The 12,126-nt window shown below is 40.7% G+C and overlaps 1 protein-coding gene across 1 annotated transcript in view; it reads right to left on the reverse strand.

The window, feature by feature from the left end:
- Positions 1-9,529: 9,529 nt before the first annotated feature.
- LOC110532813 (semaphorin-4G) overlaps positions 9,530-12,126 on the reverse strand; it is a 41,565-nt gene continuing 38,968 nt past the window's right edge. The window contains exon 16 of the mRNA XM_036989962.2: positions 9,530-11,247. The gene's annotated coding sequence lies outside the window, so the exon portion shown is untranslated. The remainder of the gene's footprint in view (positions 11,248-12,126) is intronic.

Genomic DNA, 12,126 nt, shown 5'->3' on the forward strand with positions numbered 1-12,126 from the left:
TATTCAGTGCACTTCTTTTGACCAGGGCCCATAGGGCTCTTGTCAAAGTAGTGCAGCATTTAGGAAATAGTATGGGGGAATGACAGGGGCAGATTCAGACTTAGACAATTTTTGCCTTTTTTATGCGTTTTGAATTAAGCACTTCTCAGTATTTAGTATTCTAACTTATGCAGGTGTGTAACGAGGTTTGCTGGTGTGGCTCCCAGCACGCACTGAATTAATGTCATACAATCCCAGAAAACACACCCACTGGGTGGCCTAACAATTGGATCAGGGAATTGTTCTTCCAGTGGTTTTTCTGTTCATATATCTAAAGCAAGCCTTTTAAATACTGTGTACCATTAATTTGATCGGCACAACATTAGAATGTAGTCTATAGAGAATGTATTCAGAATGGGGATCAATAGCATACCGTGACCTATTGCCCTCACTGACCATGGAGCTGTGTGATGACACTGATAATATAAGACACTATGAAATATCTGGGGAACCAGGCTTGGTATTCATAGCTGCCTTTGAAAAGGCCTTTGATAAAGTACGACTGGAATTTAAAAACTATTTTGATTTTGGCGAATCTCTTATACAATGGGTTAAACTTATGTATAGTAACTCCAGGTGTAAAATAGTAAATAATGGCTACTTTCCAGAAAGTCTTACATTGTCAAGAGGAGTAAAACAAGGTTTTCCACTATCAGCATATCTATTTATTATGGCCGTCAATATGTTAGCTATTAAAATCAGATCTAATAATAACATCAAGGGATTAGAAATCCAGGGTTTAAAAGAGGTGTCATTGTACGCTGACGATTCATGTTTTCTTTTAAAACCACAATTAGAATCCCTCCACAGCCTCAGAGGATCTAGATACTTTTTCAACCGGATTATGATAAGTGCACCATATTACTTATTCAAATGCAAAAAAATACTTTTACATTATCCTTGTAGTTTACCAATAAAATGGTCTGACGGTGAAATGGGCATACTCGGTATTCATATCCCAAAATAAATAAATGATCTCAAACAATACATTTTAATAGAAAGCTAGCCAAAATAGATAAGATCTTGCTACTATGGAAAGGACAACACCTGTCTATTTGTGGAAAAATCACTGTGGTAAATTGTTATTAAATATTAAAGCATTGGACCTCTCACTTGAGGCTTCAGTCACACAAAAACTATACTTAAATCCAAACGGGTTCTCTAGCAGATTATTAAGAATGGCTCACCCCGTGTTCAAGAATGGCCCTTTCCCCTTCATTCAGATCTCTCAATTTCAGGTATTAGAAAATGAAATCATGTCCAAAATATTGCTGTTGTTAAAACAAGACATAGAAAGCTGGTTGCAATTTCAGTTTAATCCACCAGAAAAGACAGAACAAATATTACAACCAATATTGTGGTTAAACTCAAATATACACATTTATTAGAAAAACATTATTTTATGTTTAAAAAAAGTTGTATAATCTTTGTGAATTATATCATATACAGGACTAGTGGAGTTATGTCACACATGCAGCTAACACAAATATATGGACATGTCTGCTCTATCCAACATTACAACCAACTGATTGCAGCATTACCTAAAAAATGGAGGAAGCAAGTGGAAGGGTGAGAAGGTAAGAAACTTGTCTGTCCACCCTGCAAACTGGTGTACATTAAAAGTACACCCGTTTCATTTAAGGACCATGAAAATTGACAGCTGTACAATACAGGTTGAAAGCTGTGCCATACAGGTTGAAAGCTGTACCACAAAGGTTGAAACTGTACCATAAAGGTTGAAACTGTACCATAAAGGTTGAAAGCTGTGCCGTACAGGTTGACAGCTGTACCGTACAGGTTGACAGCTGTACCATAAAGGTTGAAAGCTGTGCCATACAGGTTGAAAGCTGTGCCGTAAAGGTTGAAAGCTGTGCCGTAAAGGTTGAAAGCTGTGCCGTAAAGGTTGAAAGCTGTACCGTACAGGTTGACAGCTGTACCATACAGTTTGACAGCTGCACCCTACAGGTTGACAGCTGCACCCTACAGGTTGACAGCTGCACCCTACAGGTTGACAGCTGTACCATACAGGTTGACAGCTGTACCATACAGGTTGACAGCTGTACCATACAGGTTGACAGCTGCACCCTACAGTTTGAAAGCTGTGCCATACAGGTTGACAGCTGCACCCTACAGGTTGACAGCTGCACCCTACAGGTTGACAGCTGTACCATACAGGTTGACAGCTGTACCATACAGGTTGACAGCTGCACCCTACAGTTTGAAAGCTGTGCCATACAGGTTGACAGCTGTGGCGTACAGGTTGACTTTGGCATGTGAGGGTATTTCCCTTCTTATTATAATATATATAAACTGTCACGTTCGTCATAACGAGGAGACCAAGGCGCAGTGTGAGATGAATACATTCTTCTTTATTTAAATGAAGACCACTGAAGAACAAAATGACTGTGACGCTATAAACACAAGTGCTGACATGCAACTACACATAGACAATAACCCACAAAGCCAAATTGGAAAATGGCAACCTAAATAGGATCCCCAATCAGAGACAACGATAAACAGCTGCCTCTGATTGGGAACCAATTCAGGCCACCATAGACCTACATTTACCTAGACAAACCAAAACCCCATAAATGTAAAAAAAAAAAATTGACAATTAAAAACACACATACCACCCTCGTCACACCCTGACCTAATCAAAATAAAGAAAACAAAGATAACTAAGGACAGGGCGTGACATAAACCGTGTATATATACATTTGAAGTCAGAAGTTTACATACACCTTAGCCAAATACATTTAAACTCAGTTTTCACAATTCCTTACATTTAATACCAGTAAATATTCCCTGTCGTAGGTCAGTTTGGATCACCACTTTATTTTAACAATGTAAAATGTCATAATAAAGCAGAGATAATGATTTATTTCAGCTTTTATTTCTTTCATCACATTCCCAGTGGGTCAGAAGTTTACATACACTCAATTAGTATTTGGTAGCATTGCCTTTAAATTGTTTAACTTGGGTCAAACGTTTCAGGTAGCCTTCCACAAGCTTCCCACAAGAGGTTAGGAGAATTTTGGCCCATTCCTCCTGGCAGAGCTGGTGTAACTGAGTCACGTTGATAGGCCTCCTTGCTCGCACACGCTTTTTCAATTCTGCCAAGAAATTTCTGTTAGGATCGAGGTCATGGCTTTGTGATGGCCATTCCAATACCTTGACTTTGTTGTCCATAAGCCATTTTTCATCTTCATCAGATGACACTCATAGGACTTCATGTTACACAATACATGTATGTTTTGTTTGATATTCACTGACCAATCATATGTATCTCATTGACACTGACCCATCACATGAATCTCATTGACACTGACCCATCACATGAACCTCTAATAGTCACTCCACTTCTGGCAGATTGGAAACAACACACACATCTGTGCTGTGCTTGCTAATGACAATATGAGGCATACACAGACTTAGGCAGAACCTGAATGACAAGCAGTGTTTGTGTTTTCAATGGAATAACTGGAAGACAACGATATATCCTGTATGTGTATTGTCAGAATAATGAGTGTGTATTATGATCATTAAACCAGTGAGCGTGTTCTCGTCTCGGTTGAGCTAATTCACAACGTCATCTTGACTTTGTTTCCTGACCCTGTCTTTGTGGCAGAGCCGTCAGGCTAAACTGCCTGAAGATGCTGGAAATGTCTGTGTGTGACTGTGTGTAAATGATGTTTGTTTGTGTGTGTGTGTGTGTGTTTGTGTTCACGTGTGTGTGTGCATCTCTGTGTATGTGTGTAACAAGTGAAGCGTGTGTGTTTTGTTGTTTACCCAGTCTCCAGAGACAGCGATGCAGCCGCCCAAGGCCTCAGCATAGAGAACAGAGAATAAATTGAGATGTGAAGAATAGAATAGATGGAATATTATAGGAAAGATTCAGAATCACCTTCATGACAATTGAACTCCCTGTAACCAACAAAGTAATACAACCTGTTCCACCTCCTCTCCCACACCTCAGACTCTAGGAGAGGGTTCTAAATCTATAGTCTTTCTCAATCCATTCCTTACAAATCCCCAGGTGGTGCACATTCCTTAGGGTTCCCCAGGTGGTGCACATTCCCTACAAATCCCCAGGTGGTGCACATTACTGAGGGATCCCCAGGTGGTGCACATTCCTTAGGGTTCCCCAGGTGGTGCACATTCCCTACAAATCCCCAGGTGGTGCACATTCCTGATGGATCCCCAGGTGGTGCACATTCCTTACAAATCCCCAGGTGGTGCACATTCCTGAGGGATCCCCAGGTGGTGTACATTCCCTACAAATTCCCAGGAGGTGCACATTCCTTATGAATCCTGTTAAGGGTATTTTTATCAATAATGACTAATTATGTATACATTTCAATCAGGACTGGCTAATCAGAATACTATTATGTTACTGTATATACGTACTAATCAGAATACTATTATGTTACTGTATATGTATGAATTTTCTTTTAATCCTAGTACTGAATATAATGTGTGTAAATATAATCAAGAATTAGAACAATGACTGTCTGTTCCTTGGTAGAAATGAATGAACTATATCGCCAGACTGGCTAGAATGCTTATCTACACAGGCTGGCCTTGGCTCTAGACTGATGTGGGAAGGCTTGAGAACTATACAGCCTTTCTACCAGTGTCAAGAAGAGACGGAACATTTAGAAAACGCTGACGTCATTTTCTGTTTATAACCTGTGGTAAAATGTATCATGAGCAGTACTCTCGTGAATAAACGCTGCTGGTTGACTTTAAGACTGGGCTCTGTCCATTTTATACAAATAAGGGTCATACAAATTCTTATGAATTGACAGAGTGTTTGATTTTAATTGGGTATTAAAACAGAGGAATTTATCCTTACGAATCCCCAGGTGGTGCACATTCCTTATGAATCCCCGGGTGGTGCACATTCCTTATGAATCCCCGGGTGGTGCACATTCCTTATGAATCCCCGGGTGGTGCACATTCCTTATGAATCCCCGGGTGGTGCACATTCCTTATGAATCCCCGGGTGGTGCACATTCCTTATGAATCCCCGGGTGGTGCACATTCCTTATGAATCCCCAGGTGGTGCACATTCCTTATGAATCCCCGGGTGGTGCACATTCCTTATGAATCCCCAGGTGGTGCACATTCCTTATGAATCCCCAGGTGGTGCACATTCCTTATGAATCCCCGGGTGGTGCACATTCCTTATGAATCCCCGGGTGGTGCACATTCCTTATGAACATTCCTTATATTTCCCCACTTCTCTGAAACATGGACTGTGCTTCTGGTAATGATCTTATCAAACCTGCAGGTGGAATGTTGTCCTTGAAACCTGTGTCGTGGCAAATCGGTTCAAATACGACGCTTTCAAGAACTTTGTGAAATCAATAGGCTTTTAATAAAAAGGTATCGCAAGCCGGAGTGGTCCGCGGAACACACACTTTTTCAGAGTTTCTGGCTCTGATTTATACACATACAACATATGAGTCCATCCTACATGCAAATGAAGTTACATCCCAATCCGTGCATCCTGCTTGTTCAGCCCAATAACGCCCACATCTGCTTTCCATTAGATCCTAATGATGACAAGACCCTTGCTTTGACCTAAAGATAATATACGTCCCTCTATCCTATATGCTTTGACCCTGTAATTAGCTCCATCTGTTCCTTTGTATGTGTGTCTTTATTTCGGATCAGCAGACTGTGTGTCTCCTCTAGTTTTAGTGTGTCCAGCTGTCCTGGCGCCTATGTGTCGCCTTCTCTTCATGTGGTTGTCTAATATCAGCAGACTATGTGTCTCCATTTTTAGTGTTTCCAGCTGTCCTGGCAAAATAAATGTATCTCTCTCTTGTGTTACAGTATATTGTTCCTCAATATATGTACATAATTTCTCCCATACCTGGAGGTGAAGAAACCCTGATTAGAAGGTAACTATGCATTATCTGTCCCTCACCATCTTTCAGTTTCACTCCTTCTTTGTCTGAAAGCCTCAAGGCCCTCAAAGTCCTGAGTCATGTTCAGAAAGCATGAAACAGAAGAAAATGGTCTGAAACGAGAAGGTACCGTCTGAACATGTCCAGCAGGAAATGTTAGTTTTAGTTGTTTTTGCTAAATATTTTTCTATGGTGTGCCATAACAAACACAACCCTCGTGTCTCAGAGTTTTGGGCAACATCAGGGTGAGCTAAGTGTCTAACCAACAGGGGCTGCTGGCTCTCTCTCTGGGGAGCCACCTGATACGGTGAGTTTTACTAGGTACATTAAGAGTTGAACTTCTTGATTTTCCACATGAGTTAAAGTCAGGTCCAACACTGTGAATGCATTTAACTTAAAACCTGTTTGGGATAGGGGACGGTATTTTCACGTCAGGATGAAAAGCGTGCCCAAAGTAAACTGCCTGCTACTCAGGCCCAGAAGCTAGGACATGCATATAATTGGTAGATTTGTATAGAAAACACGCTAAAGTTTCCAAAACAGTTAAAATATTTTCTGTGAGTATAACATAACTTATTTGGCAGGCGAAATCCAGAGGACAAACCATCCAGGAAAATTGTTTTTTGAGGTGACCATGTTTTCAATTAGGTTTCTATGGGAATCTAGATTTCTTAGGCATCTGGTTGCAGTTCATAGGGCTTCTACTAGATGTCAACAGTCTTTAGAAATTGGTTGATGTTTTTCTTTTGAGTAATGAAGAGTATGGCTATTCAGAATGAATGTCGAGTCTAGTGTACTGTTGGGTTTGGAGAGCGCTCCACTTTAATTTTATCCGTTATTGAACGCGGTTTATTCCGTCTTAAATTGTATTGATTATTTACGGTGTAACATACCTAAAGTTGTATTAGGAAAGTTGTTTGAAATGTTTGGACCAAGATTACAGGAAACTTATTAGATAATGTGTAGTCATGTTGGGCTAGTTGGAACCGGTGTTTTCCTGAATCAAATGCGCCAAATAAATTTACATTTTGGGTATATAACGACGGAATTAATTGAACAAAGGGACCATTAGTGATGTTTATGGGACATATTGGAGTGCCAACAGAAGAAGGTCTTCAAAGGTAAGGCATGAATTATATCGTTATTTCTGAGTTTTGTGTCGTGCCTGGTGGGTTGAAATATGATTGTCATGTGTTTGTTTGATGGAGTGTTGTCCTCAGATAATAGCATGGTTTGCTTTCGCCGTAAAGCCTTTTTGAAATCTGACACAGTGGCTTGATTAACAAGAAGTGAAGCTGTATTTTGGTGTATTGCAGCTGTGATTGTATGAAAGTTAAATATTTCTAATAATTTATTTTGAATTTCACGCTCTGCAATTTCACTGGATGTTGCCGAAACGTTCCGCTAGCGGAACCCCTAGCCGTAAATGTCACGCCCTGACCTTAGAGAGCCGTTTTATTGATCTATTTGGTTAGGTCAGGGTGTGATGTGGGGTGGGCATTCTATGTTTTGTTTTCTATGTTTCTTTATTTCTATGTTTTGGCCGGGTATGGTTCTTAATCAGGGACAGCTGTCTATCGTTGTCTCTGATTGGGAATCATACTTACGTAGCCCTTTTTCCACTCCTTCAGTGTGGGTAGTTAACGTTGTTTGTGGAACTTAGCCCTGTAAGCTTCACGGTTGTTGCTTTCGTTTGTTGTTTTGTTGGCGACATTTTAAAAGAAAAGAAATGTTTCTGCTCACTACGCTGCACTTTGGTCTACTTCCAACGACACCCGTGACAGTCAAATTTAATGAGCATGTGTGACCTTGAGTGCATGCCTGCATCCCCAGAATGTGAAGAAATCACAGAATTCATACCGTCTTACTTCGATCTAGGCCTTCTCCAGACCATTCAGTGTCTCTCTCTATCAGACGTGATCCATCTAAAGTCGTATCCCCCAACAAGAAGAACAAGCCAATCCTGTACAGATGTAGGATCTTCATTTGATGACCCTGTTGCAGGAGAACTTGTAGAGTATTTAAGGTTAAAAAAAGGATGTCTTTCAAATTTCAGACTTGATTTTTCCTGATGAAAAACGTATCAACCCTTATATAAATGTCCAGCTGTTTTACTACTAATGAACTATCCGATTTGAAGTCCACCAGGGTGGAACATTGGTACAGTACTTTAGAACTCCACTGACCTGGGGAATCTATTCTAGATCTACAAATGTAGTCTGTTTCAATCACTGTGCTTTCTCTTAGCTGCTGCCTTTGGCAATGTCTCTAGAACAGTAATCTGTGACAGAAACACAATGTCTCTAGAACAGTAATCTGTGACAGAAACACAATGTCTCTAGAACACTAAACCGTGACAGAAACACGCTGTCTCTAGAACACTAAACCGTGACAGAAACACAATGTCTCTAGAACACTAAACCGTGACAGAAACACAATGTCTCTAGAACACTAAACCGTGACAGAAACACAATGTCTCTAGAACACTAAACCGTGACAGAAACACAATGTCTCTAGAACACTAAACCGTGACAGAAACACAATGTCTCTAGAACAGTAATCTGTGACAGAAACACAATGTCTCTAGAACAGTAATCTGTGACAGAAACACAATGTCTCTAGAACACTAAACCGTGACAGAAACACGCTGTCTCTAGAACACTAAACCGTGACAGAAACACAATGTCTCTAGAACAGTAATCTGTGACAGAAACACAATGTCTCTAGAACAGTAATCTTTGACAGAAACACAATGTCTCTAGAACACTGAACTGTGACAGAAACACAATGTCTCTAGAACACTAAACCGTGACAGAAACACAATGTCTCTAGAACAGTAATCTGTGACAGAAACACAATGTCTCTTGAACAGTAATCTGTGACAGAAACACAATGTCTCTAGAACACTGAACTGTGACAGAAACACAATGTCTCTAGAACACTGAACTGTGACAGAAACACAATGTCTCTAGAACACTAAACCGTGACAGAAACACAATGTCTCTAGAACAGTAATCTGTGACAGAAACACGCTGTTTACTGAGTCCCCAAACGTCCACTAAACAAGACACACAGTTTTTTTAATGCTTTATACCGTGATGTTTATGTTTCCCAGAACACAAACAGAACCACCTTGAGACAGCAGCCCTGCAAGCTAGACTATGTGTGTGTGTGTCACTGTGTGATTTGTGGGAGTAGAGGCTGGATGCTAACCAAGAGGTTTCCTAGGAAACGGGCCCAGATGACTGCCTCTTCAGTATCACTCTCTATACAGCTGTAAGTGTCTGTCTACCCCAGGCAGGCAACTCTCTAGAGACCTGGGCCTCCAATACTTTACTCATGTAATCCTCCCTCATACGGAGTGTTTGTCAATGTTAACTGGCTGGCTTGTTGAGCCTAGCAGATGTAAAACCTAGGGCCATGTTCCAATACTGAAAATGCACCGTTCCTTCCTTAATGTTTCACTACCTCGAGGTTCACTGATTAACTGATGCACTGCAATACAGGTCTTAAGACAGATGGATATGGGTTGACCAGAGCACAGTGTTAGTTATAAGCAATGTTAAACCACAGAGTTTGAAACACATTGTTTATTAGAATTTCAACTCAGATAAATGACATTTAAATGAACCAGAAGTCAGTGAGCTGCACAGGAGGTTGCTGGCACCTTAATTGGAGAGGACGGGCTTGTGGTAATGGCTAGAGCGGAATCAGTGGTTTCCATGTGTTTGATGCCATTCCATTCGCTCTGTTCCAGACATTATTATGAGCTGTCCTCCCCTCAGCAACCTCCACTGGTGAACTGCTACTCAATGTTTTACTGTTAGTAAAGCAGGATGACATCTTGTGTCTGCATTGTACTTAATATTCATAATATTACAGAGAGAGAGATAGAGACGGAGATAGAGACAGAGATAGAGACGGAGATAGAGACGGAGATAGAGATAGAGACAGAGATAGAGACAGAGATAGAGACGGAGATAGAGACGGAGATAGAGACAGAGATAGAGACGGAGATAGAGACAGAGATAGAGACAGAGATAGAGACGGAGATAGAGACGGAGATAGAGACAGAGATAGAGACAGAGATAGAGACAGATAGAGACAGAGATAGAGACAGAGATAGAGACAGAGATAGAGACGGAGATAGAGACAGAGATAGAGACAGAGATAGAGACGGAGATAGAGACGAAGATAGAGACAGAGCGAGCAATAGGGAGAGCGAGAACAAAAGACAGAATGATGAATGCTGTGGAAGTTGCTTAACGAGCTGTGGGGAACTTTATCTAAGCCAACCCAGATGAATGGGCCAGACTGAAGAGTCTTATCCTCTGTCACATTATGGTTGTGGTGGTGTATTCCGTTCATCATGTTGTTAGCTAAGATACCATGCTTCAACAACAGGTTCTCCAACTCCGGCCCTGGAGAGTGACTGCATGTGCAGGGTTTTGCTCCAACCAATCACCAATACCTACTAAACACACTCAATTCATCACAGTCTTCAGTCTGACTCTGGACCATGATAAGTTGGATCAGCTGTGCTAGTGCCGGGTTGGAAGAATTCCTGCACCGCCCGTAGGTCTCCAGGACCAGAGTTGGAGACCCCTGTTGTTCTACCGTGCTATTAGATTACTAGTGCAACACTAATGGACTAGACACTCACATCAATGCCTCTTACAAATTGCACCTAAACAACAACACTGGCAATAGAATAGCAACCTAGAACAAAATTACAATACATGTATTTTTTTTTTTTACTTAAAAAGAACATAGTGTCACTAATAGTGTATTCATTTTAAAACCTGGCAACAGTTAGGATGGGGATCATGATTAGTAAGCATCCATTTTGTCATAGTTTGTCATCCTTACAGAGAGGACTACAGAGAGGGTCAGAGTTGTTTGATGTGAAGACCAGAACCATTAAATGCCCCTTTCCCCAGTTTGCTCTTGTGATGAACCGCACAGTTACAGAGTAGCTGTACTGTACCCTGGCCTACATTACTATCCAGTTCTCAGATTAACATGGGATAGAGCATGCTGTTTGTTGTAGAATGAATGATTAGACTGTTTCATCAGTCCCTCTGGATTATAATTGGTCTTCCAATGGTGCTGGAACTGTGTTTGATTCCAAACAGTGACTATTCAAAGTTATTCAGACATTTTGAAGCTATTCCCGGTGGGCAAGATATTAGTGTCACGGTACCAGACATCACACCATATCTGAGAATGTCTGGAGTTGAAGTTAGCAAGATCTGTTTCAAACAGATAGCGAACTAGACAGCATCTCTCAGGCCTGTGGAAGAACAAGACAGCAGTGAATCAGAAACAGAGATCTGCACTGTGTTCACTTCCTGGTGATGTTTTGATGTGTCAACAGTAGGTATGGGAAACAGAAATAACATAAAAAAAAGATAAAAAAGAAAATTTAAGAACTAAAATAGATGAAAGCTAGCACAGTGCTATAGATAGCATCAGAGCTGTGTGTGTGTGTGTATGTGTGTGTGTGTGTGTGTAAAGCTGGCAGTAGCTCTTCAAACATATACTCCAATCATTTGTAGATCCCAAACCCTCATTTAACATGTTCCCCTTGGGAGTATAGCCTACCTACCTAGGTAAATAACTAACTGTCATCTTGTTTCGTCACTCACTATATTTAGAGACTAGCTGGATAGGGCTTAATGAAGGCTTCTCTAATGGCTTGTCCAATGGTCCTACAGACATCAGTCCAACGTCTACTTTTGATTTACATTTGGTTGAGTTGTCAATTAATGGGAATTTTATGTAAAATAAACAAAAAACTGAACACGTGGTTGAATTTAAGTTAAAAGTTGGTTAAAGAAAGAAATATGAAATTCCATTTTTGCAAATCCAAACTGTTTTCCATGTTGATTCAACGTCATCACATGAAATGATGTGGAAACAACATTGATTCAACCAGTTTTTGCCCAATGGGTTGAGCTTTGGTCTCCAGCCATCTATAGCCTTTTAGAATTTACTGCAACATTCAATTCACTGCTTCTCCAGCCCACATCACAGACCTAAATCACAGACCTAAATCATAGACCTAAATCACAGACCTAAATCACAGACCTAAATCACACACCTAAATCACAGACCTAAATCACAGACCTAAATCACAGACCTAAATCGCAGTCCAGGGCCTGGTTTACCA

Source organism: Oncorhynchus mykiss, chromosome 1, assembly GCF_057628025.1.
Source record: "Oncorhynchus mykiss isolate SJ-2025 chromosome 1, ASM5762802v1, whole genome shotgun sequence".
NCBI classification, from domain to species: domain Eukaryota; kingdom Metazoa; phylum Chordata; class Actinopteri; order Salmoniformes; family Salmonidae; genus Oncorhynchus; species Oncorhynchus mykiss.